Here is a 24,182-nt window from a genome sequence, read left to right as displayed (position 1 = left end):
GAATACGTGTGTACACACGTATGCAGTTTGCGGTGGACGATGTAAGCACTAGGCTAGGTGTAGCTCGCGCCGGCCTCGCGCCGGTGTAGCTCGCGCCGGCCTGGCGCTGCTGTGGGGCGGCCTCACGGCTTCTCCACTGCCCTGGCAGCTAGCGGCGTTCAAATGGGAGTCGCAGTTTACTGTTCGCCATGGAGGGTAGTACTGGGCTGTTGACGAGTGCTCTCGCGAATTGTCCTTCTTTCCCGCACTTGCTTTTGCGATGTTTTCGACGGTCGCCTGTTGCCATATCGGCCCGTACCACCGTGTGTCACTCCCACATGTGGAGCGCACACGCTGCAAGCATTTAGGCCCTTCGAATGCGGATTTTCCTTTATCGCTTCTCGGCCTTTTGGCTAAGATCAAAGTGTAGTATCTGTTCTTATCAGCTTAATATCTGATACGTCCTGCATCGCAGGACCAGAATATTAAACTCATTTTTGGCTCATGACGGAGTGCTAGGGGCTTGCTCCACCTCTGTCGCGGGTTGGCCCGGCATTGCAGTACCGCCGGGATCGGCCCACCTAAAAATAATTAAAACACAGCCTGAAATGGGTAAATATTCTGCAGTTATCAGATATTCCGCTGGTAGCAAAACTTGTTGCAGTTGTCGATGTGCCCAGTAGTTAGCTGCATACACACCACGATTTCCACGGTTTCCACGATTTCTTGTAATTAATTTAGCATTATCTTATGAATTTTTTTATTTTTTTTTTTTTTTTTTTTTTTTGCGGTTAGCCGGACCGCTCTTGCAGCCGCATTACACTAGGCTGGTAATTTATATGGGCACAGAAGGGTGCCTTCGGATGCCTCGTTGGCGTCACATATGGTCCGGCCACAGATAATTTTAATTTCATTTTTTGGAGTTATATCCTTAGCTCCTCGCGAACGTCGTCGTCGCCGCCGCACGCACGCAGAATACGTGTGTACACACGTATGCAGTTGGCGGTGGACGATGTAAGCACTAGGCTAGGTGTAGCTCGCGCCGGCCTCGCGCCGGTGTAGCTCGCGCCGGCCTGGCGCTGCTGTGGGGCGGCCTCACGGCTTCTCCACTGCCCTGGCAGCTTGCGGCGTTCAAATGGGAGTCGCAGTTTACTGTTCGCCATGGAGGGTAGTACTGGGCTGTTGACGAGTGCTCTCGCGAATTGTCCTTCTTTCCCGCACTTGCTTTTGCGATGTTTTCGACGGTCGCCTGTTGCCATATCGGCCCGTACCACCGTGTGTCACTCCCACATGTGGAGCGCACACGCTGCAAGCATTTAGGCCCTTCGAATGCGGATTTTCCTTTATCGCTTCTCGGCCTTTTGGCTAAGATCAAAGTGTAGTATCTGCGCTGGGCCCGAGCGCCAGGCCGGCGCGAGCTACACCTGGAGACGCCCGGCCGGCGCGGGCAACACCGGCCACCTCTACGACCACTGCGCCATCTGGCAGCGATCGTCGGGCACCCAGTCCGCGTAACAGCGGCCCGGCGCGAGCCGGCGCGTCCGGTCAGCCGGCGCGAGCTACACCTCGTGTCTCTTGCGCCGGCGGCGGGCCGCTGGCGACCGCCGGGCCATCTGTTGGCGGCGCGGCGAACAACAGCCGCGGTGCGCTGGGCCCGAGCGCCAGGCCGGCGCGAGCTACACCTCGAGACGCCCGGCCGGCGCGGGCAACACCTGCCACCTCTACGACCACTGCGCCATCTGCTAGCGACCGTCGGGCACCCAGTCCGCGTAACAGCGGCCCGGGGCGAGTCGGCGCGCCCGATCAGCCGGCGCGAGCTACACCTCGTGTTTCTTGCGCCGGCGGCGGGCCGCTGGCGACCGCCGGGCCATCTGTTGGCGGCGCGGCGAACACCAGCCGCGGTGCGCCCGACCCGAGCGCCAGGCCGGCGCAAGCTACACCGGCCCCTGCTGCTACCGCTGCGCCACCTGTCACCAGCGCGGCGACCGAAAGCAGTACTGCGCGGCCCACGCCAGATGGCAGCACGGCACCACCACCGACGCAGACGACGGAGCGGCGCGACGTGAACGGAGGGACTGCAGCTGCATCTCCGAGAACTGGCAGCAACAAGAGGAGACGCCGACGCCGTAACAACCGGCCCAGTCCCAACCTCCCGCCGCAAGACTCCCGTCCTTCACCAGACCTGACAGGCCCCCCTGTTCCCTCCGAACAGGGCGCAACTGAGGCAGCTCCGCCCCCCCCTCCCCCGGCCGACGCTCGGCTAACGGAGAGGCAGCGGCGCTGGCTGGCGGCCCTGGAGAGCGTCCACAACCAACCGTGGGACGCATTCGTCGCGGTCGTCGAGGACTTCATCTCCGAGATCGCCGAGACGAAGCCACAACGCCAGGCAGCCGGAGATCGACAGGACGGGCCGCCAGCAGCAGCGCGCAGCGGCCAGGGCCGCGCCGACGCTGCTGCCAATCCCCCTCCCCCTGCCCCTACACGCGGCCGCGGTGGGCGGCGCGGTGGACGTGGCGCACGACGCGCGGCGGCCGCCGAGCGTCGGTACGACGCGAATGCAGCGTCTGAGATTCAGAAGCTGTACCGCGCGGACCGGCGCAAGGCGATGCAGCGCGTCCTTGGCGAAACGTCGCCGTACTGCCAAATCGATGGCAACGTGCTCACGGAGCACTTCAAGAAAGTATATGCTAAATCTGACTTTTCTGTTTCAGATGCACCAGCTGCTGTCCCGGACTTTGCCGCCACCACGCCTCCTGATGTCAGCGAGGAGGTCCTGCCGCCGATCACCCCTTCAGAGGTGCAACAGCGGCTCCAGAAGGCGAGCAATACTGCTCCTGGGGCAGACGGAGTCACCTACTCGGACTTGCGACGTGAGGATCCTGGCTGCCACGTGCTAGCTAAGATCTTCTCGCGCTGCTGGAATGAGCGGAAGACTCCGGTGCAGTGGAAAATATCCACTACCGTCCTCATCCACAAGAAAGGGGACGTCTCGGACGTGACAAACTGGCGGCCTCTAGCATTGAGCTCTACCATCTCTAAGCTCTTTGCTGCAATCGTTGCGGACCGCACTTCTCTCTGGGCAGAGCGTTTGAACCTGCTCTCCCCAGAACAGAAGGGCTTCCGCACGTTTGAAGGCTGCTACGAGCACAACTTCATTGTGCAGACGGCAATTGATGATGCAAGGCGCAGGGGAGGCCAAGCATGCTTTGCTTGGCTTGATCTGGCGAATGCTTTCGGTTCAGTGCCTCACGCTCACCTCCTTGGAGTACTGAGCAGGATGGGACTACCAGAGCAATTGCACCATCTAATTGCCGACATGTACAATGGTTGCTCCACCCGCGTCCGTACATCTGACGGACTAACGGAGGAGATAGAGATCCAGGCAGGGGTCAAGCAGGGCTGTCCACTGTCGCCCATCGTCTTTAATCTCGCGCTCGAGCCGGTACTTCGCGCCGCAACCTCACTCAGAAATGAGTGTGGTATTCCGCTTAGCGGCGTCAGTGTGAGTGCACTGGCGTATGCGGACGATATCGTGCTTCTGGCGCGGGATTCAGAGGCGATGCAGACGCTCCTCAATGTTGTGGGTGAGGCGGCGACGTGGGCCGGGCTTACCTTCAAGCCGTCGAAGTGTGCCACGCTCCACATCCGCCGTCGGCAGACACTAGGCTCGGTATTCGCCCTGCAAGGGGGAGAACCAGCCGTGCTCGGTGCGGGTGACGCCTACCTCCATCTTGGCGTTCCCACCGGGTACAAAGTCACGCAGACGCCAACGGATGCGATCGCGGCAATTCGACGCGACTTGCAGCACCTGGACGCTTCCCTGCTGGCTCCCTGGCAGAAGATTGACGCTGTGCGTGTCTTCCTCCTCCCTAGGCTTGACTTTGTCATGCGGGGCGGAGCGGTACGCAAGGGGCCGCTATCTGCACTCGACAAGGCAGTGAAAGCGGCTGTCAAATCTTGGCTGTTCCTCCCACAGCGTGCGTCCACTGAACAGCTGTACCTCGCGCTGGGAGAGGGAGGATGCGGCCTGACGCCGCTCGCGGACGCTGCGGACATCTCGACGATCGTCCACGGCTTCCGCATGCTGCACTGCGACGACGCCACCGTCCGCGACATCGCCTGGGCCACTCTATCTACGGCCGCACGCCGCCGACTGGGGAGGGAGCCGAGTCGTTCCGACTTGGCCACCTACCTTAGCGGCAGCACTGAGGGTGACCTCGCACGCGACGGAGGTGACATCCAGTCACTGTGGACGCGCGTCAGGAACGCCACAAGGCGCCTAGCGCCGCGTGGCGTCACCTGGCGCTGGAGTGAGCTGCTTTCTGAGTTGCAGGTGGAGGTCAGCGGCCGACCCGCCATCGCTGACGACGCGGAACACGGCGGCATCGGAGGGGTGACGCAGCCGGCCACGGAGGGGACGGCGCCTGTGACTACACGACACCTCGATGATGGCGGCGATGGACCACAACACGATGATGACAGCGTGGGACGCATCGTCAACACTGGCGTCGAGCATGTCCGGGTGGGAGGGGGCGCCAAACGGCTCCTCTCGCGGACGCTCCGCGAGTGTCTGAGGCAGCGCCTGCGCAACCTCCTACTCAGGAAACCTGACCAGGGGAAGGTGTTCGAGTGTACCAGGGAGTCCACAGCGTCCAACCACTTCATAGCGGGAGGCAAATACACCCGCTTCGCAGACTGGCGCTTTATCCATCGCGCCAGGCTCGGAGTCGTGCCTCTGAACGGTTGTCGCCGCTTTGATGGGCGGGCAAACAACAACAAAGCCTGCCGACGCTGTGGCCACAACAACGAGACGCTCCCGCACGTGATTAACGCGTGCATGGTGCACTCTGCAGCCCTGCAGTATCGCCACAACGCGGTCCTCAACCGCCTCGCGACAGCAGTCGCTGGGCGGCCAAGGAGAGGAAACGCTGCTGTTCCTGACATCAGGATTAACCAAGCCGTCATAGGGGACAGCAGTGGGCTGCGTCCGGACCTCGTAATAACTGACGAGGCCGCGAAGACTGTGACCATCGTCGATGTGACAATCCCCTTCGAGAATAGGCGGATTGCGCTCGACAACGCTCGGCAACTGAAGAGGATAAAGTACGCCGACGTTGCGCGCGGATTAGCCGCTCGCGGCTACTCCGTCACTGTCGACGCCCTGGTTGTTGGCAGTCTGGGGGCGTGGGACCGCCAGAACGATGCAGTGCTTCGGCACCTAGGCATCGCTAGCCGCTACTGCCAACTGATGCGGCGGCTGATGGTGTCTGACACCATCAAGTGGTCCCGCGACATTTACGTGGAACACATTACTGGCCACTGCCAGTATGTGTCCCCCTAGACTGTGGCATGCTCTGACGTCAGGCTGCGAGACCCTCGAGACTGCAGTCGTCGGAGAACTTCGAGGTCGGTGCCTTCGTGACGTCGGTGTCGAGATTCTCCTCCACGACGCGGGACCAGCGGCGCTACACCACCTTCGCGCCGCACTGCAGCAGTGCCGAGTCAGTAGCGGTGCGTGCGGTGCTGCCTGGTGCCCCTCCCTCCGTGGTGTCCGCCGAATATGGCCCCCACCTCGGTTGGCGCGGTGCTAGGCGGCGCCAAACGTGTGCCTACTGCCCGGCAGTCTCCAGCCAGCGTGGGAAGCAACGCCCTCCTGCCACGACACCCCGGTGACGTCTGCCGCAAGGCGGACAGAGGGGAGAAGTCCGGCTGTGTGTGACCCGCCTGCGTGCGTGGCACACCAGCCGCTGGCAGCCGTGCATGTGCAGTGTGCTGTCAGGGCATGGAGATGAATGCAATAAAGAAAATAGATCCTAAAACTAGCTCCAAACCTCCCCCGGTCTGAAATATCTAAGGCCGCGCTTATCGCGGGATTAATCTTAAGGTAATATACTTAAGCATCCGCGCCTAACGCGGTCTTCCAATATTTAAGTAGTGGGCTTAACCCACGAATTAGAATTAGATTCAACTATTTAAGTGCGGTTAGAACCGTTTACTATATATTTCAACTTAAATTTTCATTAAATTTGTAATACTCGATTTGTATAGAGTCACGAATATTCTTTCTTAAATTTATACTTCTTAAAACTGTAACTAAGAATTATCTCGGAAAATAAAAATCTGTTCTTATCAGCTTAATATCTGATACGTCCTGCATCGCAGGACCAGAATATTAAACTCATTTTTGGCTCATGACGGAGTGCTAGGGGCTTGCTCCACCTCTGTCGCGGGTTGGCCCGGCATTGCAGTACCGCCGGGATCGGCCCACCTAAAAATAATTAAAACACAGCCTGAAATGGGTAAATATTCTGCAGTTATCAGATATTCCGCTGGTAGCAAAACTTGTTGCAGTTGTCGATGTGCCCAGTAGTTAGCTGCATACACACCACGATTTCCACGGTTTCCACGATTTCTTGTAATTAATTTAGCATTATCTTATGAATTTTTTTATTTTTTTATTTTTTTTTTTTTTTTTTTTGCGGTTAGCCGGACCGCTCTTGCAGCCGCATTACACTAGGCTGGTAATTTATATGGGCACAGAAGGGTGCCTTCGGATGCCTCGTTGGCGTCACATATGGTCCGGCCACAGATAATTTTAATTTCATTTTTTGGAGTTATATCCTTAGCTCCTCGCGAACGTCGTCGTCGCCGCCGCACGCACGCAGAATACGTGTGTACACACGTATGCAGTTGGCGGTGGACGATGTAAGCACTAGGCTAGGTGTAGCTCGCGCCGGCCTCGCGCCGGTGTAGCTCGCGCCGGCCTGGCGCTGCTGTGGGGCGGCCTCACGGCTTCTCCACTGCCCTGGCAGCTTGCGGCGTTCAAATGGGAGTCGCAGTTTACTGTTCGCCATGGAGGGTAGTACTGGGCTGTTGACGAGTGCTCTCGCGAATTGTCCTTCTTTCCCGCACTTGCTTTTGCGATGTTTTCGACGGTCGCCTGTTGCCATATCGGCCCGTACCACCGTGTGTCACTCCCACATGTGGAGCGCACACGCTGCAAGCATTTAGGCCCTTCGAATGCGGATTTTCCTTTATCGCTTCTCGGCCTTTTGGCTAAGATCAAAGTGTAGTATCTGTTCTTATCAGCTTAATATCTGATACGTCCTGCATCGCAGGACCAGAATATTAAACTCATTTTTGGCTCATGACGGAGTGCTAGGGGCTTGCTCCACCTCTGTCGCGGGTTGGCCCGGCATTGCAGTACCGCCGGGATCGGCCCACCTAAAAATAATTAAAACACAGCCTGAAATGGGTAAATATTCTGCAGTTATCAGATATTCCGCTGGTAGCAAAACTTGTTGCAGTTGTCGATGTGCCCAGTAGTTAGCTGCATACACACCACGATTTCCACGGTTTCCACGATTTCTTGTAATTAATTTAGCATTATCTTATGAATTTTTTTATTTTTTTATTTTTTTTTTTTTTTTTTTTGCGGTTAGCCGGACCGCTCTTGCAGCCGCATTACACTAGGCTGGTAATTTATATGGGCACAGAAGGGTGCCTTCGGATGCCTCGTTGGCGTCACATATGGTCCGGCCACAGATAATTTTAATTTCATTTTTTGGAGTTATATCCTTAGCTCCTCGCGAACGTCGTCGTCGCCGCCGCACGCACGCAGAATACGTGTGTACACACGTATGCAGTTGGCGGTGGACGATGTAAGCACTAGGCTAGGTGTAGCTCGCGCCGGCCTCGCGCCGGTGTAGCTCGCGCCGGCCTGGCGCTGCTGTGGGGCGGCCTCACGGCTTCTCCACTGCCCTGGCAGCTTGCGGCGTTCAAATGGGAGTCGCAGTTTACTGTTCGCCATGGAGGGTAGTACTGGGCTGTTGACGAGTGCTCTCGCGAATTGTCCTTCTTTCCCGCACTTGCTTTTGCGATGTTTTCGACGGTCGCCTGTTGCCATATCGGCCCGTACCACCGTGTGTCACTCCCACATGTGGAGCGCACACGCTGCAAGCATTTAGGCCCTTCGAATGCGGATTTTCCTTTATCGCTTCTCGGCCTTTTGGCTAAGATCAAAGTGTAGTATCTGTTCTTATCAGCTTAATATCTGATACGTCCTGCATCGCAGGACCAGAATATTAAACTCATTTTTGGCTCATGACGGAGTGCTAGGGGCTTGCTCCACCTCTGTCGCGGGTTGGCCCGGCATTGCAGTACCGCCGGGATCGGCCCACCTAAAAATAATTAAAACACAGCCTGAAATGGGTAAATATTCTGCAGTTATCAGATATTCCGCTGGTAGCAAAACTTGTTGCAGTTGTCGATGTGCCCAGTAGTTAGCTGCATACACACCACGATTTCCACGGTTTCCACGATTTCTTGTAATTAATTTAGCATTATCTTATGAATTTTTTTATTTTTTTATTTTTTTTTTTTTTTTTTTTGCGGTTAGCCGGACCGCTCTTGCAGCCGCATTACACTAGGCTGGTAATTTATATGGGCACAGAAGGGTGCCTTCGGATGCCTCGTTGGCGTCACATATGGTCCGGCCACAGATAATTTTAATTTCATTTTTTGGAGTTATATCCTTAGCTCCTCGCGAACGTCGTCGTCGCCGCCGCACGCACGCAGAATACGTGTGTACACACGTATGCAGTTGGCGGTGGACGATGTAAGCACTAGGCTAGGTGTAGCTCGCGCCGGCCTCGCGCCGGTGTAGCTCGCGCCGGCCTGGCGCTGCTGTGGGGCGGCCTCACGGCTTCTCCACTGCCCTGGCAGCTTGCGGCGTTCAAATGGGAGTCGCAGTTTACTGTTCGCCATGGAGGGTAGTACTGGGCTGTTGACGAGTGCTCTCGCGAATTGTCCTTCTTTCCCGCACTTGCTTTTGCGATGTTTTCGACGGTCGCCTGTTGCCATATCGGCCCGTACCACCGTGTGTCACTCCCACATGTGGAGCGCACACGCTGCAAGCATTTAGGCCCTTCGAATGCGGATTTTCCTTTATCGCTTCTCGGCCTTTTGGCTAAGATCAAAGTGTAGTATCTGTTCTTATCAGCTTAATATCTGATACGTCCTGCATCGCAGGACCAGAATATTAAACTCATTTTTGGCTCATGACGGAGTGCTAGGGGCTTGCTCCACCTCTGTCGCGGGTTGGCCCGGCATTGCAGTACCGCCGGGATCGGCCCACCTAAAAATAATTAAAACACAGCCTGAAATGGGTAAATATTCTGCAGTTATCAGATATTCCGCTGGTAGCAAAACTTGTTGCAGTTGTCGATGTGCCCAGTAGTTAGCTGCATACACACCACGATTTCCACGGTTTCCACGATTTCTTGTAATTAATTTAGCATTATCTTATGAATTTTTTTATTTTTTTATTTTTTTTTTTTTTTTTTTTGCGGTTAGCCGGACCGCTCTTGCAGCCGCATTACACTAGGCTGGTAATTTATATGGGCACAGAAGGGTGCCTTCGGATGCCTCGTTGGCGTCACATATGGTCCGGCCACAGATAATTTTAATTTCATTTTTTGGAGTTATATCCTTAGCTCCTCGCGAACGTCGTCGTCGCCGCCGCACGCACGCAGAATACGTGTGTACACACGTATGCAGTTGGCGGTGGACGATGTAAGCACTAGGCTAGGTGTAGCTCGCGCCGGCCTCGCGCCGGTGTAGCTCGCGCCGGCCTGGCGCTGCTGTGGGGCGGCCTCACGGCTTCTCCACTGCCCTGGCAGCTTGCGGCGTTCAAATGGGAGTCGCAGTTTACTGTTCGCCATGGAGGGTAGTACTGGGCTGTTGACGAGTGCTCTCGCGAATTGTCCTTCTTTCCCGCACTTGCTTTTGCGATGTTTTCGACGGTCGCCTGTTGCCATATCGGCCCGTACCACCGTGTGTCACTCCCACATGTGGAGCGCACACGCTGCAAGCATTTAGGCCCTTCGAATGCGGATTTTCCTTTATCGCTTCTCGGCCTTTTGGCTAAGATCAAAGTGTAGTATCTGTTCTTATCAGCTTAATGTGAGCTCATATGGACTGATTACTGCACCGGGAAGCGGTCGCGCTTATTCTCCTGTTTCAGGTCCGCGACCTGAACAATGGAGCTCGTGGTGACGCTGCCGGCGGAGGTCTTCCGCTGCCGGATCTGCTTCGTCACCAAGGCTGCCGGGAGACCAACTTTTGGCGAGTACAAGGACCACTCGGCCCTTCTCCGCCACTACAGGAGGCTGCACGACCCGGAAACGGTTCCCGTTTTCGAGTGCCAGTTTTGCGGCCGACGCGACCCGCGGCTGAAGACGCTGCGGCTACACCAGCGGCTCTGCAATGCAGATTCCGCAACCCCCGGCGCTGCCAGTCGGGGGAGAGTGGGTATGGGACACGATGCCGTGTCTGGCTCTCTGGGGCACCCAGAGTGGTCGGCCGGCGGGAGGTCACAGGCGAGGGCCCCCGAAGCTAGTAGGACAGGCCCTTCGTCCTTAGTTAGTGCTGGGCGCAAGCCACAGGCGAAAGCGGCTCGGGAAGCTAGTACCATAGGCCGCCTAGCCTTAGATAATAGAGAGGGGCTATGGCCACAGCCCAGTCCGGTCCCCGAAGCTAGTAGGACAGACCGGCTGGACTTAGGTTTAACTTACGCGGCGGTCCTGACCCGCAGCAGCGTGGTGGGCTCACAGGCTGCCTTGCCCTCACCCTGTGTGAGTGTGCAGGCGTCTGCGACGCCCAGGACGGCGGTGGTTGCCACCCCCGCGTCGTGTGTACTTTGTGTGCGCACGCCGAGGAGGTCTGGCATCCCCCTGCCGACACGCTCCGCGACGTCAACCGCGTCGCCACGAGTGCCGAGCGCAAGTTCGGGAGGTGAAGGCAGCCCGCTGCCGACGCCTGCCGCCGAACGCGTCGCTCCGGCCAGAGGCGCAGTGTCCGACAAAGGCCGCGGCTCGCCGCTGCCCGCGCCGGCCATTGCACCCAGTGGCGTACGCTGGCCACGTCGTGCGGCTGCCGCAGGCGCCTCCCGCCCGCCATCTGTCGGGAGCGTGGGTACCGGCCTGGGACTGCCGCCCGCATTCGCTACGCCGCCAACAGGTGGCTCTGCGGTGCGGGTGGGCAGTGGCAGGCAGGCTGCCTCGCTCGCCGCGACCGTTGGTGTTATTCACGGCGCAGCCGCGCCGCTGATTGACGCACCAAAGGCCGCGAGCCCGGCGGATGCACCGGATGGTGTGGTGCTTGTGCGGTCGCAGACGTACACGCGCCGCGTTTCCTCTGCCCTGCCGGCGGTAACGTCGAGTGACGCCCGTCACTCCGTCTCCGCTCAGGCAGGGAGTGCTACTAAACAGGCAGCCTCTGTTTCAGATAATGAGTGGCACGTAGTCACCCCACGGAGGGACAGACGCCGTGCTGCAGGACGCAGACCACCGCCCCCGGACCGACGGCGCATCATACCGCCCAGTCCGCGTAACAGCGGCCCGGCGCGAGCCAACGCGCCTGGGCGGCCGGCGCGAGCTACACCTCGTGTATCTCGCGCCGGCGGCAGGGCGCGGGCGACCGCTGGGCCATCTGTTGGCGGCGCGGCGAACAACAGCCGCGGTGCGCTGGGCCCGATTGCCAGGCCGGCGCGAGCTACACCTGGAGACGCCCGGCCGGCGCGGGCAACACCGGCCACCTCTACGACCACTGCGCCATCTGGTAGCGATCGTTGGGCACCCAGTCCGCGTAACAGCGGCCCGGGGCGAGCCGGCACGTCCGGTCAGCCGGCGCGAGCTACACCTCGTGTTTCTTGCGCCGGCGGCGGGCCGCTGGCGACCGCCGGGCCATCTGTTGGCGGCGCGGCGAACAACAGCCGCGGTGCGCTGGGCCCGAGCGCCAGGCCGGCGCGAGCTACACCTCGAGACGCCCGGCCGGCGCGGGCTACACCAGCCACCCCTACGACCACTGCGCCATCTGGTAGCGATCGTCGGGCACCCAGTCCGCGTAACAGCGGCCCGGGGCGAGCTGGCGCGGCCGGTCAGCCGGCGCGAGCTACACCCCGTGTTTCTCGCGCCGGCGGCGGGCCGCTGGCGACCGCCGGGCCATCTGTTGGCGGCGCGGCGAACACCAGCCGCGGTGCGCCTGACCCGAGCGCCAGGCCGGCGCAAGCTACACCGGCCCCTGCTGCTACCGCTGCGCCACCTGTCACCAGCGCGGCGATCGAGAGCAGCACTGAGCGGCCCACGCCAGATGGCAGCACGGCACCACCACCGACGCAGACGACGGAGCGGCGCGACGTGGACGGAGGAACTGCAGCTGCATCTCCGAGAACTGGCAGCAAGAGGAGGAGACGCCGACGCCGTAACAACCGGCCCAGTCCCAACCTCCCGCCGCAAAACTCCCGTCCTTCACAAGACCTGACAGGCCCCCCTGTACCTTCCGAACAGGGCGCAACCGAGGCAGCTCCGCCCCCCCCTCCCCCGGCCGACGCTCGGCTAACGGAGAGGCAGCGGCGCTGGCTGGCGGCCCTGGAGAGCGTCCACAACCAACCGTGGGACGCATTCGTCGCGGTCGTCGAGGACTTCATCTCCGAGATCGCCGAGACGAAGCCACAACGCCAGGCAGCCGGAGGTCGACAGGATGGGCCACCAGCAGCAGCGCACCGCGGCCAGGGCCGCGCCGACGCTGCTGCCAATCCCCCTCCCCCTGCCGCTACACGCGGCCGCGGTGGGCGGCGCGGTGGACGTGGCGCACGGCGCGCGGCGGCCGCCGAGCGTCGGTACGACGCGAATGCAGCTTCTGAGATTCAGAAGCTGTACCGCGCGGACCGGCGCAAGGCGATGCAGCGCGTCCTTGGCGAGACGTCACCGTACTGCCAAATCGATGGCAGCGTGCTCACGGAGCACTTTAAAAAGATCTATGCGAAATCTGACTTCTCTGTTTCAGATGCACCAGCTGCTGTCCCGGACTTTGCCGCCACCACGCCTCCTGATGTCAGCGAGGAGGTCCTGCTGCCGATCACCCCTTCAGAGGTGCAACAGCGGCTCCAGAAGGCGAGCAATACTGCTCCTGGGGCAGACGGAGTCACCTACTCGGACTTGCGACGTGGGGATCCTGGCTGCCATGTGCTAGCTAGGATCTTCTCGCGCTGCTGGAATGAGCGGAAGACTCCGGTGCAATGGAAAATATCCACTACCGTCCTCATCCACAAGAAAGGGGACGTCTCGGATGTGACAAACTGGCGGCCTTTAGCATTGAGCTCTACCATCTCTAAGCTCTTTGCTGCAATCGTTGCGGACCGCACTTCCCTCTGGGCGGAGCGGTTGAACCTGCTCTCCCCAGAGCAGAAGGGCTTCCGCACGTTTGAAGGCTGCTATGAGCACAACTTCATTGTGCAGACGGCAATTGATGATGCAAGGCGTAGGGGAGGCCAAGCATGCTTTGCTTGGCTTGATCTGGCGAATGCTTTTGGTTCAGTGCCTCACGCTCACCTCCTTGGAGTACTGAGCAGGATGGGACTACCAGAGCAATTGCACCATCTAATTGCCGACATGTACGATGGTTGCTCCACCCGCGTCCGTACATCTGACGGACTAACGGAGGAGATAGAGATCCAGGCGGGGGTCAAGCAGGGCTGTCCACTGTCGCCCATCGTCTTTAATCTCGCGCTCGAGCCGGTACTTCGCGCCGCAACCTCGCTCAGAAATGAGTGTGGTATTCCGCTTAGCGGCGTCAGTGTGAGTGCACTGGCGTATGCGGACGATATCGTGCTTCTGGCGCGGGATTCAGAGGCGATGCAGACGCTCCTCAATGTTGTGGGTGAGGCGGCGACGTGGGCCGGGCTTACCTTCAAGCCGTCGAAGTGTGCCACGCTTCACATCCGCCGTCGGCAGACACTAGGCTCGGTATTCGCCCTACAAGGGGGAGAACCAGCCGTGCTCGGTGCGGGTGACGCCTACCTCCATCTTGGCGTTCCCACCGGGTACAAAGTCACGCAGACGCCAACGGATGCGATCGCGGCAATTCGACGCGACTTGCAGCACCTGGACGCTTCCCTGCTGGCTCCCTGGCAGAAGATTGACGCTGTGCGTGTCTTCCTCCTCCCTAGGCTTGACTTTGTCATGCGGGGCGGAGCGGTACGCAAGGGGCCGCTATCTGCACTCGACAAGGCAGTGAAAGCGGCTGTCAAATCTTGGCTGTTCCTCCCGCAGCGTGCGTCCACCGAACAGCTGTACCTCGCGCTGGGAGAGGGAGGATGCGGCCTGACGCCGCTCGCGGACGCTGCGGACATCTCGACGATCGTCCACGGCTTCCGCATGCTGCACTGCGACGACGCCACCGTCCGCGACATCGCCTGGGCCACACTAACTACGGCCGCGCGCCGCCGACTGGGGAGGGAGCCGAGTCGTTCCGACTTGGCCACCTACCTTAGCGGCAGCACTGAGGGTGACCTCGCACGCGACGGAGGTGACATCCAGTCACTGTGGACGCGCGTCAGGAACGCCACAAGGCGCCTAGCGCCGCGTGGCGTCACCTGGCGCTGGAGTGAGCTGCTTTCTGAGTTGCAGGTGGAGGTCGGCGGCCGACCCGCCATCGCTGACGACGCGGAACACGGCGGCATCGGAGGGGTGACGCAGCCGGCCACGGAGGGGACGGCGCCTGTGACTACACGACACCTCGATGATGGCGGCGATGGACCACAACACGATGATGACAGCGTGGGACGCATCGTCAACACTGGCGTCGAGCATGTCCGGGTGGGAGGGGGCGCCAAACGGCTCCTCTCGCGGACGCTCCGCGAGTGTCTGAGGCAGCGCCTGCGCAACCTCCTACTCAGGAAACCTGACCAGGGGAAGGTGTTCGAGTGTACCAGGGAGTCCACAGCGTCCAACCACTTCATAGCGGGAGGCAAATACACCCGCTTCGCAGACTGGCGCTTTATCCATCGCGCCAGGCTCGGAGTCGTGCCTCTGAACGGTTGTCGCCGCTTTGATGGGCGGGCAAACAACAACAAAGCCTGCCGACGCTGTGGCCACAACAACGAGACGCTCCCGCACGTGATTAACGCGTGCATGGTGCACTCAGCAGCCCTGCAGTATCGCCACAACGCGGTCCTCAACCGCCTCGCGACAGCAGTCGCTGGGCGGCCAAGGAGAGGAAACGCTGCTGTTCCTGACATCAGGATTAACCAAGCCGTCATAGGGGACAGCAGTGGGCTGCGTCCGGACCTCGTAATAACTGACGAGGCCGCGAAGACTGTGACCATCGTCGATGTGACAATCCCCTTCGAGAATAGGCGGATTGCGCTCGACAACGCTCGGCAACTGAAGAAGATAAAGTACGCCGACGTTGCGCGCGGATTAGCCGCTCGCGGCTACTCCGTCACTGTCGACGCCCTGGTTGTTGGAAGTCTGGGGGCGTGGGACCGCCAGAACGATGCAGTGCTTCGGCACCTAGGCATCGCTAGCCGCTACTGCCAACTGATGCGGCGGCTGATGGTGTCTGACACCATCAAGTGGTCCCGCGACATTTACGTGGAACACATTACTGGCCACCGCCAGTATGTGTCCCCCTAGACTGTGGCATGCTCTGACGTCAGGCTGCGAGACCCTCGAGACTGCAGTCGTCGGAGAACTTCGAGGTCGGTGCCTTCGTGACGTCGGTGTCGAGATTCTCCTCCACGACGCGGGACCAGCGGCGCTACACCACCTTCGCGCCGCACTGCAGCAGTGCCGAGTCAGTAGCGGTGCGTGCGGTGCTGCCTGGTGCCCCTCCCTCCGTGGTGTCCGCCGAATATGGCCCCCACCTCGGTTGGCGCGGTGCTAGGCGGCGCCAAACGTGTGCCTACTGCCCGGCAGTCTCCAGCCAGCGTGGGAAGCAACGCCCTCCTGCCACGACACCCCGGTGACGTCTGCCGCAAGGCGGACAGAGGGGAGAAGTCCGGCTGTGTGTGACCCGCCTGCGTGCGTGGCACACCAGCCGCTGGCAGCCGTGCATGTGCAGTGTGCTGTCAGGGCATGGAGAAGAATGCAATAAATAAAATAGATCCTAAAACTAGCACCAAACCATTCCCGGTCTGAAATATCTAAGGCCGCGCCTATCGCGGGATTAATCTTAAGGTAATATACTTAAGCATCCGCGCCTAACGCGGTCTTCCAATATTTAAGTAGTGGGCTTAACCCACGAATTAGAATAATATTCAATTACTTAAGTACGGTTAGAACCGTCTACTATATATTTTGACTTAAATTTTCATTAAATTTGTAAACCTCGCATTGTATAGAGTCATGAATATTCTTTTTTTTTAAATTTATACTTCTTAAAACTGTAACTAAGAATTATCTCTGGAAAATAAACATCTGTTCTTATCAGCTTAATATCTGATACGTCCTGCATCGCAGGACCAGAATATTAAACTCATTTTTGGCTCATGACGGAGTGCTAGGGGCTTGCTCCACCTCTGTCGCGGGTTGGCCCGGCATTGCAGTACCGCCGGGATCGGCCCACCTAAAAATAATTAAAACACAGCCTGAAATGGGTAAATATTCTGCAGTTATCAGATATTCCGCTGGTAGCAAAACTTGTTGCAGTTGTCGATGTGCCCAGTAGTTAGCTGCATACACACCACGATTTCCACGGTTTCCACGATTTCTTGTAATTAATTTAGCATTATCTTATGAATTTTTTTATTTTTTTTTTTTTTTTTTTTTTTTGCGGTTAGCCGGACCGCTCTTGCAGCCGCATTACACTAGGCTGGTAATTTATATGGGCACAGAAGGGTGCCTTCGGATGCCTCGTTGGCGTCACATATGGTCCGGCCACAGATAATTTTAATTTCATTTTTTGGAGTTATATCCTTAGCTCCTCGCGAACGTCGTCGTCGCCGCCGCACGCACGCAGAATACGTGTGTACACACGTATGCAGTTGGCGGTGGACGATGTAAGCACTAGGCTAGGTGTAGCTCGCGCCGGCCTCGCGCCGGTGTAGCTCGCGCCGGCCTGGCGCTGCTGTGGGGCGGCCTCACGGCTTCTCCACTGCCCTGGCAGCTTGCGGCGTTCAAATGGGAGTCGCAGTTTACTGTTCGCCATGGAGGGTAGTACTGGGCTGTTGACGAGTGCTCTCGCGAATTGTCCTTCTTTCCCGCACTTGCTTTTGCGATGTTTTCGACGGTCGCCTGTTGCCATATCGGCCCGTACCACCGTGTGTCACTCCCACATGTGGAGCGCACACGCTGCAAGCATTTAGGCCCTTCGAATGCGGATTTTCCTTTATCGCTTCTCGGCCTTTTGGCTAAGATCAAAGTGTAGTATCTGTTCTTATCAGCTTAATATCTGATACGTCCTGCATCGCAGGACCAGAATATTAAACTCATTTTTGGCTCATGACGGAGTGCTAGGGGCTTGCTCCACCTCTGTCGCGGGTTGGCCCGGCATTGCAGTACCGCCGGGATCGGCCCACCTAAAAATAATTAAAACACAGCCTGAAATGGGTAAATATTCTGCAGTTATCAGATATTCCGCTGGTAGCAAAACTTGTTGCAGTTGTCGATGTGCCCAGTAGTTAGCTGCATACACACCACGATTTCCACGGTTTCCACGATTTCTTGTAATTAATTTAGCATTATCTTATGAATTTTTTTATTTTTTTATTTTTTTTTTTTTTTTTTTTGCGGTTAGCCGGACCGCTCTTGCAGCCGCATTACACTAGGCTGGTAATTTATATGGGCACAGAAGGGTGCCTTCGGATGCCTCGTTGGCGTCACATATGGTCCGGCCACAGATAATTTTAATTTCATTTTTTGGAGTTATATCCTTAGCTCCTCGCGAACGTCGTCGTCGCCGCCGCACGCACGCAGAATACGTGTGTACACACGTATGCAGTTGGCGGTGGACGATGTAAGCACTAGGCTAGGTGTAGCTCGCGCCGGCCTCGCGCCGGTGTAGCTCGCGCCGGCCTGGCGCTGCTGTGGGGCGGCCTCACGGCTTCTCCACTGCCCTGGCAGCTTGCGGCGTTCAAATGGGAGTCGCAGTTTACTGTTCGCCATGGAGGGTAGTACTGGGCTGTTGACGAGTGCTCTCGCGAATTGTCCTTCTTTCCCGCACTTGCTTTTGCGATGTTTTCGACGGTCGCCTGTTGCCATATCGGCCCGTACCACCGTGTGTCACTCCCACATGTGGAGCGCACACGCTGCAAGCATTTAGGCCCTTCGAATGCGGATTTTCCTTTATCGCTTCTCGGCCTTTTGGCTAAGATCAAAGTGTAGTATCTGTTCTTATCAGCTTAATATCTGATACGTCCTGCATCGCAGGACCAGAATATTAAACTCATTTTTGGCTCATGACGGAGTGCTAGGGGCTTGCTCCACCTCTGTCGCGGGTTGGCCCGGCATTGCAGTACCGCCGGGATCGGCCCACCTAAAAATAATTAAAACACAGCCTGAAATGGGTAAATATTCTGCAGTTATCAGATATTCCGCTGGTAGCAAAACTTGTTGCAGTTGTCGATGTGCCCAGTAGTTAGCTGCATACACACCACGATTTCCACGGTTTCCACGATTTCTTGTAATTAATTTAGCATTATCTTATGAATTTTTTTATTTTTTTATTTTTTTTTTTTTTTTTTTTGCGGTTAGCCGGACCGCTCTTGCAGCCGCATTACACTAGGCTGGTAATTTATATGGGCACAGAAGGGTGCCTTCGGATGCCTCGTTGGCGTCACATATGGTCCGGCCACAGATAATTTTAATTTCATTTTTTGGAGTTATATCCTTAGCTCCTCGCGAACGTCGTCGTCGCCGCCGCACGCACGCAGAATACGTGTGTACACACGTATGCAGTTGGCGGTGGACGATGTAAGCACTAGGCTAGGTGTAGCTCGCGCCGGCCTCGCGCCGGTGTAGCTCGCGCCGGCCTGGCGCTGCTGTGGGGCGGCCTCACGGCTTCTCCACTGCCCTGGCAGCTTGCGGCGTTCAAATGGGAGTCGCAGTTTACTGTTCGCCATGGAGGGTAGTACTGGGCTGTTGACGAGTGCTCTCGCGAATTGTCCTTCTTTCCCGCACTTGCTTTTGCGATGTTTTCGACGGTCGCCTGTTGCCATATCGGCCCGTACCACCGTGTGTCACTCCCACATGTGGAGCGCACACGCTGCAAGCATTTAGGCCCTTCGAATGCGGATTTTCCTTTATCGCTTCTCGGCCTTTTGGCTAAGATCAAAGTGTAGTATCTGTTCTTATCAGCTTAATATCTGATACGTCCTGCATCGCAGGACCAGAATATTAAACTCATTTTTGGCTCATGACGGAGTGCTAGGGGCTTGCTCCACCTCTGTCGCGGGTTGGCCCGGCATTGCAGTACCGCCGGGATCGGCCCACCTAAAAATAATTAAAACACAGCCTGAAATGGGTAAATATTCTGCAGTTATCAGATATTCCGCTGGTAGCAAAACTTGTTGCAGTTGTCGATGTGCCCAGTAGTTAGCTGCATACACACCACGATTTCCACGGTTTCCACGATTTCTTGTAATTAATTTAGCATTATCTTATGAATTTTTTTATTTTTTTATTTTTTTTTTTTTTTTTTTTGCGGTTAGCCGGACCGCTCTTGCAGCCGCATTACACTAGGCTGGTAATTTATATGGGCACAGAAGGGTGCCTTCGGATGCCTCGTTGGCGTCACATATGGTCCGGCCACAGATAATTTTAATTTCATTTTTTGGAGTTATATCCTTAGCTCCTCGCGAACGTCGTCGTCGCCGCCGCACGCACGCAGAATACGTGTGTACACACGTATGCAGTTGGCGGTGGACGATGTAAGCACTAGGCTAGGTGTAGCTCGCGCCGGCCTCGCGCCGGTGTAGCTCGCGCCGGCCTGGCGCTGCTGTGGGGCGGCCTCACGGCTTCTCCACTGCCCTGGCAGCTTGCGGCGTTCAAATGGGAGTCGCAGTTTACTGTTCGCCATGGAGGGTAGTACTGGGCTGTTGACGAGTGCTCTCGCGAATTGTCCTTCTTTCCCGCACTTGCTTTTGCGATGTTTTCGACGGTCGCCTGTTGCCATATCGGCCCGTACCACCGTGTGTCACTCCCACATGTGGAGCGCACACGCTGCAAGCATTTAGGCCCTTCGAATGCGGATTTTCCTTTATCGCTTCTCGGCCTTTTGGCTAAGATCAAAGTGTAGTATCTGTTCTTATCAGCTTAATATCTGATACGTCCTGCATCGCAGGACCAGAATATTAAACTCATTTTTGGCTCATGACGGAGTGCTAGGGGCTTGCTCCACCTCTGTCGCGGGTTGGCCCGGCATTGCAGTACCGCCGGGATCGGCCCACCTAAAAATAATTAAAACACAGCCTGAAATGGGTAAATATTCTGCAGTTATCAGATATTCCGCTGGTAGCAAAACTTGTTGCAGTTGTCGATGTGCCCAGTAGTTAGCTGCATACACACCACGATTTCCACGGTTTCCACGATTTCTTGTAATTAATTTAGCATTATCTTATGAATTTTTTTATTTTTTTATTTTTTTTTTTTTTTTTTTTGCGGTTAGCCGGACCGCTCTTGCAGCCGCATTACACTAGGCTGGTAATTTATATGGGCACAGAAGGGTGCCTTCGGATGCCTCGTTGGCGTCACATATGGTCCGGCCACAGATAATTTTAATTTCATTTTTTGGAGTTATATCCTTAGCTCCTCGCGAACGTCGTCGTCGCCGCCGCACGCACGCAGAATACGTGTGTACACACGTATGCAGTTGGCGGTGGACGATGTAAGCACTAGGCTAGGTGTAGCTCGCGCCGGCCTCGCGCCGGTGTAGCTCGCGCCGGCCTGGCGCTGCTGTGGGGCGGCCTCACGGCTTCTCCACTGCCCTGGCAGCTTGCGGCGTTCAAATGGGAGTCGCAGTTTACTGTTCGCCATGGAGGGTAGTACTGGGCTGTTGACGAGTGCTCTCGCGAATTGTCCTTCTTTCCCGCACTTGCTTTTGCGATGTTTTCGACGGTCGCCTGTTGCCATATCGGCCCGTACCACCGTGTGTCACTCCCACATGTGGAGCGCACACGCTGCAAGCATTTAGGCCCTTCGAATGCGGATTTTCCTTTATCGCTTCTCGGCCTTTTGGCTAAGATCAAAGTGTAGTATCTGTTCTTATCAGCTTAATATCTGATACGTCCTGCATCGCAGGACCAGAATATTAAACTCATTTTTGGCTCATGACGGAGTGCTAGGGGCTTGCTCCACCTCTGTCGCGGGTTGGCCCGGCATTGCAGTACCGCCGGGATCGGCCCACCTAAAAATAATTAAAACACAGCCTGAAATGGGTAAATATTCTGCAGTTATCAGATATTCCGCTGGTAGCAAAACTTGTTGCAGTTGTCGATGTGCCCAGTAGTTAGCTGCATACACACCACGATTTCCACGGTTTCCACGATTTCTTGTAATTAATTTAGCATTATCTTATGAATTTTTTTATTTTTTTATTTTTTTTTTTTTTTTTTTTGCGGTTAGCCGGACCGCTCTTGCAGCCGCATTACACTAGGCTGGTAATTTATATGGGCACAGAAGGGTGCCTTCGGATGCCTCGTTGGCGTCACATATGGTCCGGCCACAGATAATTTTAATTTCATTTTTTGGAGTTATATCCTTAGCTCCTCGCGAACGTCGTCGTCGCCGCCGCACGCACGCAGAATACGTGTGTACACACGTATGCAGTTGGCGGTGGACGATGTAAGCACTAGGCTAGGTGTAGCTCGCGCCGGCCTCGCGCCGGTGTAGCTCGCGCCGGCCTGGCGCTGCTGTGGGGCGGCCTCACGGCTTCTCCACTGCCCTGGCAGCTTGCGGCGTTCAAATGGGAGTCGCAGTTTACTGTTCGCCATGGAGGGTAGTACTGGGCTGTTGACGAGTGCTCTCGCGAATTGTCCTTCTTTCCCGCACTTGCTTTTGCGATGTTTTCGACGGTCGCCTGTTGCCATATCGGCCCGTACCACCGTGTGTCACTCCCACATGTGGAGCGCACACGCTGCAAGCATTTAGGCCCTTCGAATGCGGATTTTCCTTTATCGCTTCTCGGCCTTTTGGCTAAGATCAAAGTGTAGTATCTGTTCTTATCAGCTTAATATCTGATACGTCCTGCATCGCAGGACCAGAATATTAAACTCATTTTTGGCTCATGACGGAGTGCTAGGGGCTTGCTCCACCTCTGTCGCGGGTTGGCCCGGCATTGCAGTACCGCCGGGATCGGCCCACCTAAAAATAATTAAAACACAGCCTGAAATGGGTAAATATTCTGCAGTTATCAGATATTCCGCTGGTAGCAAAACTTGTTGCAGTTGTCGATGTGCCCAGTAGTTAGCTGCATACACACCACGATTTCCACGGTTTCCACGATTTCTTGTAATTAATTTAGCATTATCTTATGAATTTTTTTATTTTTTTATTTTTTTTTTTTTTTTTTTTGCGGTTAGCCGGACCGCTCTTGCAGCCGCATTACACTAGGCTGGTAATTTATATGGGCACAGAAGGGTGCCTTCGGATGCCTCGTTGGCGTCACATATGGTCCGGCCACAGATAATTTTAATTTCATTTTTTGGAGTTATATCCTTAGCTCCTCGCGAACGTCGTCGTCGCCGCCGCACGCACGCAGAATACGTGTGTACACACGTATGCAGTTGGCGGTGGACGATGTAAGCACTAGGCTAGGTGTAGCTCGCGCCGGCCTCGCGCCGGTGTAGCTCGCGCCGGCCTGGCGCTGCTGTGGGGCGGCCTCACGGCTTCTCCACTGCCCTGGCAGCTTGCGGCGTTCAAATGGGAGTCGCAGTTTACTGTTCGCCATGGAGGGTAGTACTGGGCTGTTGACGAGTGCTCTCGCGAATTGTCCTTCTTTCCCGCACTTGCTTTTGCGATGTTTTCGACGGTCGCCTGTTGCCATATCGGCCCGTACCACCGTGTGTCACTCCCACATGTGGAGCGCACACGCTGCAAGCATTTAGGCCCTTCGAATGCGGATTTTCCTTTATCGCTTCTCGGCCTTTTGGCTAAGATCAAAGTGTAGTATCTGTTCTTATCAGCTTAATATCTGATACGTCCTGCATCGCAGGACCAGAATATTAAACTCATTTTTGGCTCATGACGGAGTGCTAGGGGCTTGCTCCACCTCTGTCGCGGGTTGGCCCGGCATTGCAGTACCGCCGGGATCGGCCCACCTAAAAATAATTAAAACACAGCCTGAAATGGGTAAATATTCTGCAGTTATCAGATATTCCGCTGGTAGCAAAACTTGTTGCAGTTGTCGATGTGCCCAGTAGTTAGCTGCATACACACCACGATTTCCACGGTTTCCACGATTTCTTGTAATTAATTTAGCATTATCTTATGAATTTTTTTATTTTTTTATTTTTTTTTTTTTTTTTTTTGCGGTTAGCCGGACCGCTCTTGCAGCCGCATTACACTAGGCTGGTAATTTATATGGGCACAGAAGGGTGCCTTCGGATGCCTCGTTGGCGTCACATATGGTCCGGCCACAGATAATTTTAATTTCATTTTTTGGAGTTATATCCTTAGCTCCTCGCGAACGTCGTCGTCGCCGCCGCACGCACGCAGAATACGTGTGTACACACGTATGCAGTTGGCGGTGGACGATGTAAGCACTAGGCTAGGTGTAGCTCGCGCCGGCCTCGCGCCGGTGTAGCTCGCGCCGGCCTGGCGCTGCTGTGGGGCGGCCTCACGGCTTCTCCACTGCCCTGGCAGCTTGCGGCGTTCAAATGGGAGTCGCAGTTTACTGTTCGCCATGGAGGGTAGTACTGGGCTGTTGACGAGTGCTCTCGCGAATTGTCCTTCTTTCCCGCACTTGCTTTTGCGATGTTTTCGACGGTCGCCTGTTGCCATATCGGCCCGTACCACCGTGTGTCACTCCCACATGTGGAGCGCACACGCTGCAAGCATTTAGGCCCTTCGAATGCGGATTTTCCTTTATCGCTTCTCGGCCTTTTGGCTAAGATCAAAGTGTAGTATCTGTTCTTATCAGCTTAATATCTGATACGTCCTGCATCGCAGGACCAGAATATTAAACTCATTTTTGGCTCATGACGGAGTGCTAGGGGCTTGCTCCACCTCTGTCGCGGGTTGGCCCGGCATTGCAGTACCGCCGGGATCGGCCCACCTAAAAATAATTAAAACACAGCCTGAAATGGGTAAATATTCTGCAGTTATCAGATATTCCGCTGGTAGCAAAACTTGTTGCAGTTGTCGATGTGCCCAGTAGTTAGCTGCATACACACCACGATTTCCACGGTTTCCACGATTTCTTGTAAT

The 24,182-nt window shown here is 56.3% G+C and overlaps 13 non-coding genes and 2 pseudogenes across 13 annotated transcripts; all 15 read left to right on the top strand.

The window, feature by feature from the left end:
• Positions 1-372: 372 nt before the first annotated feature.
• On the top strand, positions 373-565 carry LOC126439442 (U2 spliceosomal RNA). The gene has a single exon (XR_007581199.1). It is a non-coding gene; the product is annotated as a U2 spliceosomal RNA (small nuclear RNA).
• A 5,488-nt stretch (positions 566-6,053) lies between these two features.
• LOC126439472 (U2 spliceosomal RNA) lies at positions 6,054-6,252 on the top strand. The gene has a single exon (XR_007581212.1). It is a non-coding gene; the product is annotated as a U2 spliceosomal RNA (small nuclear RNA).
• A 763-nt stretch (positions 6,253-7,015) lies between these two features.
• Positions 7,016-7,208, top strand: LOC126439441 (U2 spliceosomal RNA). The gene has a single exon (XR_007581198.1). It is a non-coding gene; the product is annotated as a U2 spliceosomal RNA (small nuclear RNA).
• Positions 7,209-7,971: 763 nt separating this feature from the next.
• Positions 7,972-8,164, top strand: LOC126439440 (U2 spliceosomal RNA). The gene has a single exon (XR_007581197.1). It is a non-coding gene; the product is annotated as a U2 spliceosomal RNA (small nuclear RNA).
• A 763-nt stretch (positions 8,165-8,927) lies between these two features.
• On the top strand, positions 8,928-9,120 carry LOC126439439 (U2 spliceosomal RNA). The gene has a single exon (XR_007581196.1). It is a non-coding gene; the product is annotated as a U2 spliceosomal RNA (small nuclear RNA).
• A 763-nt stretch (positions 9,121-9,883) lies between these two features.
• Positions 9,884-10,017, top strand: LOC126439486 (U2 spliceosomal RNA; annotated as a pseudogene).
• A 6,202-nt stretch (positions 10,018-16,219) lies between these two features.
• Positions 16,220-16,391, top strand: LOC126439469 (U2 spliceosomal RNA; annotated as a pseudogene).
• Positions 16,392-17,150: 759 nt separating this feature from the next.
• On the top strand, positions 17,151-17,343 carry LOC126439438 (U2 spliceosomal RNA). Its single transcript, XR_007581195.1, has one exon. It is a non-coding gene; the product is annotated as a U2 spliceosomal RNA (small nuclear RNA).
• Positions 17,344-18,106: 763 nt separating this feature from the next.
• On the top strand, positions 18,107-18,299 carry LOC126439436 (U2 spliceosomal RNA). Its single transcript, XR_007581193.1, has one exon. It is a non-coding gene; the product is annotated as a U2 spliceosomal RNA (small nuclear RNA).
• Positions 18,300-19,062: 763 nt separating this feature from the next.
• LOC126439435 (U2 spliceosomal RNA) lies at positions 19,063-19,255 on the top strand. The gene has a single exon (XR_007581192.1). It is a non-coding gene; the product is annotated as a U2 spliceosomal RNA (small nuclear RNA).
• Positions 19,256-20,018: 763 nt separating this feature from the next.
• Positions 20,019-20,211, top strand: LOC126439434 (U2 spliceosomal RNA). Its single transcript, XR_007581191.1, has one exon. It is a non-coding gene; the product is annotated as a U2 spliceosomal RNA (small nuclear RNA).
• A 763-nt stretch (positions 20,212-20,974) lies between these two features.
• LOC126439433 (U2 spliceosomal RNA) lies at positions 20,975-21,167 on the top strand. Its single transcript, XR_007581190.1, has one exon. It is a non-coding gene; the product is annotated as a U2 spliceosomal RNA (small nuclear RNA).
• A 763-nt stretch (positions 21,168-21,930) lies between these two features.
• Positions 21,931-22,123, top strand: LOC126439431 (U2 spliceosomal RNA). Its single transcript, XR_007581189.1, has one exon. It is a non-coding gene; the product is annotated as a U2 spliceosomal RNA (small nuclear RNA).
• A 763-nt stretch (positions 22,124-22,886) lies between these two features.
• LOC126439430 (U2 spliceosomal RNA) lies at positions 22,887-23,079 on the top strand. Its single transcript, XR_007581188.1, has one exon. It is a non-coding gene; the product is annotated as a U2 spliceosomal RNA (small nuclear RNA).
• Positions 23,080-23,842: 763 nt separating this feature from the next.
• LOC126439429 (U2 spliceosomal RNA) lies at positions 23,843-24,035 on the top strand. Its single transcript, XR_007581187.1, has one exon. It is a non-coding gene; the product is annotated as a U2 spliceosomal RNA (small nuclear RNA).
• The last annotated feature ends 147 nt before the right edge of the window (positions 24,036-24,182 follow it).

Source organism: Schistocerca serialis, unplaced genomic scaffold (genome assembly GCF_023864345.2).
Source record: "Schistocerca serialis cubense isolate TAMUIC-IGC-003099 unplaced genomic scaffold, iqSchSeri2.2 HiC_scaffold_1322, whole genome shotgun sequence".
NCBI lineage: Eukaryota > Metazoa > Arthropoda > Insecta > Orthoptera > Acrididae > Schistocerca > Schistocerca serialis.
This window is presented reverse-complemented; position numbering and strand designations above follow the sequence as displayed.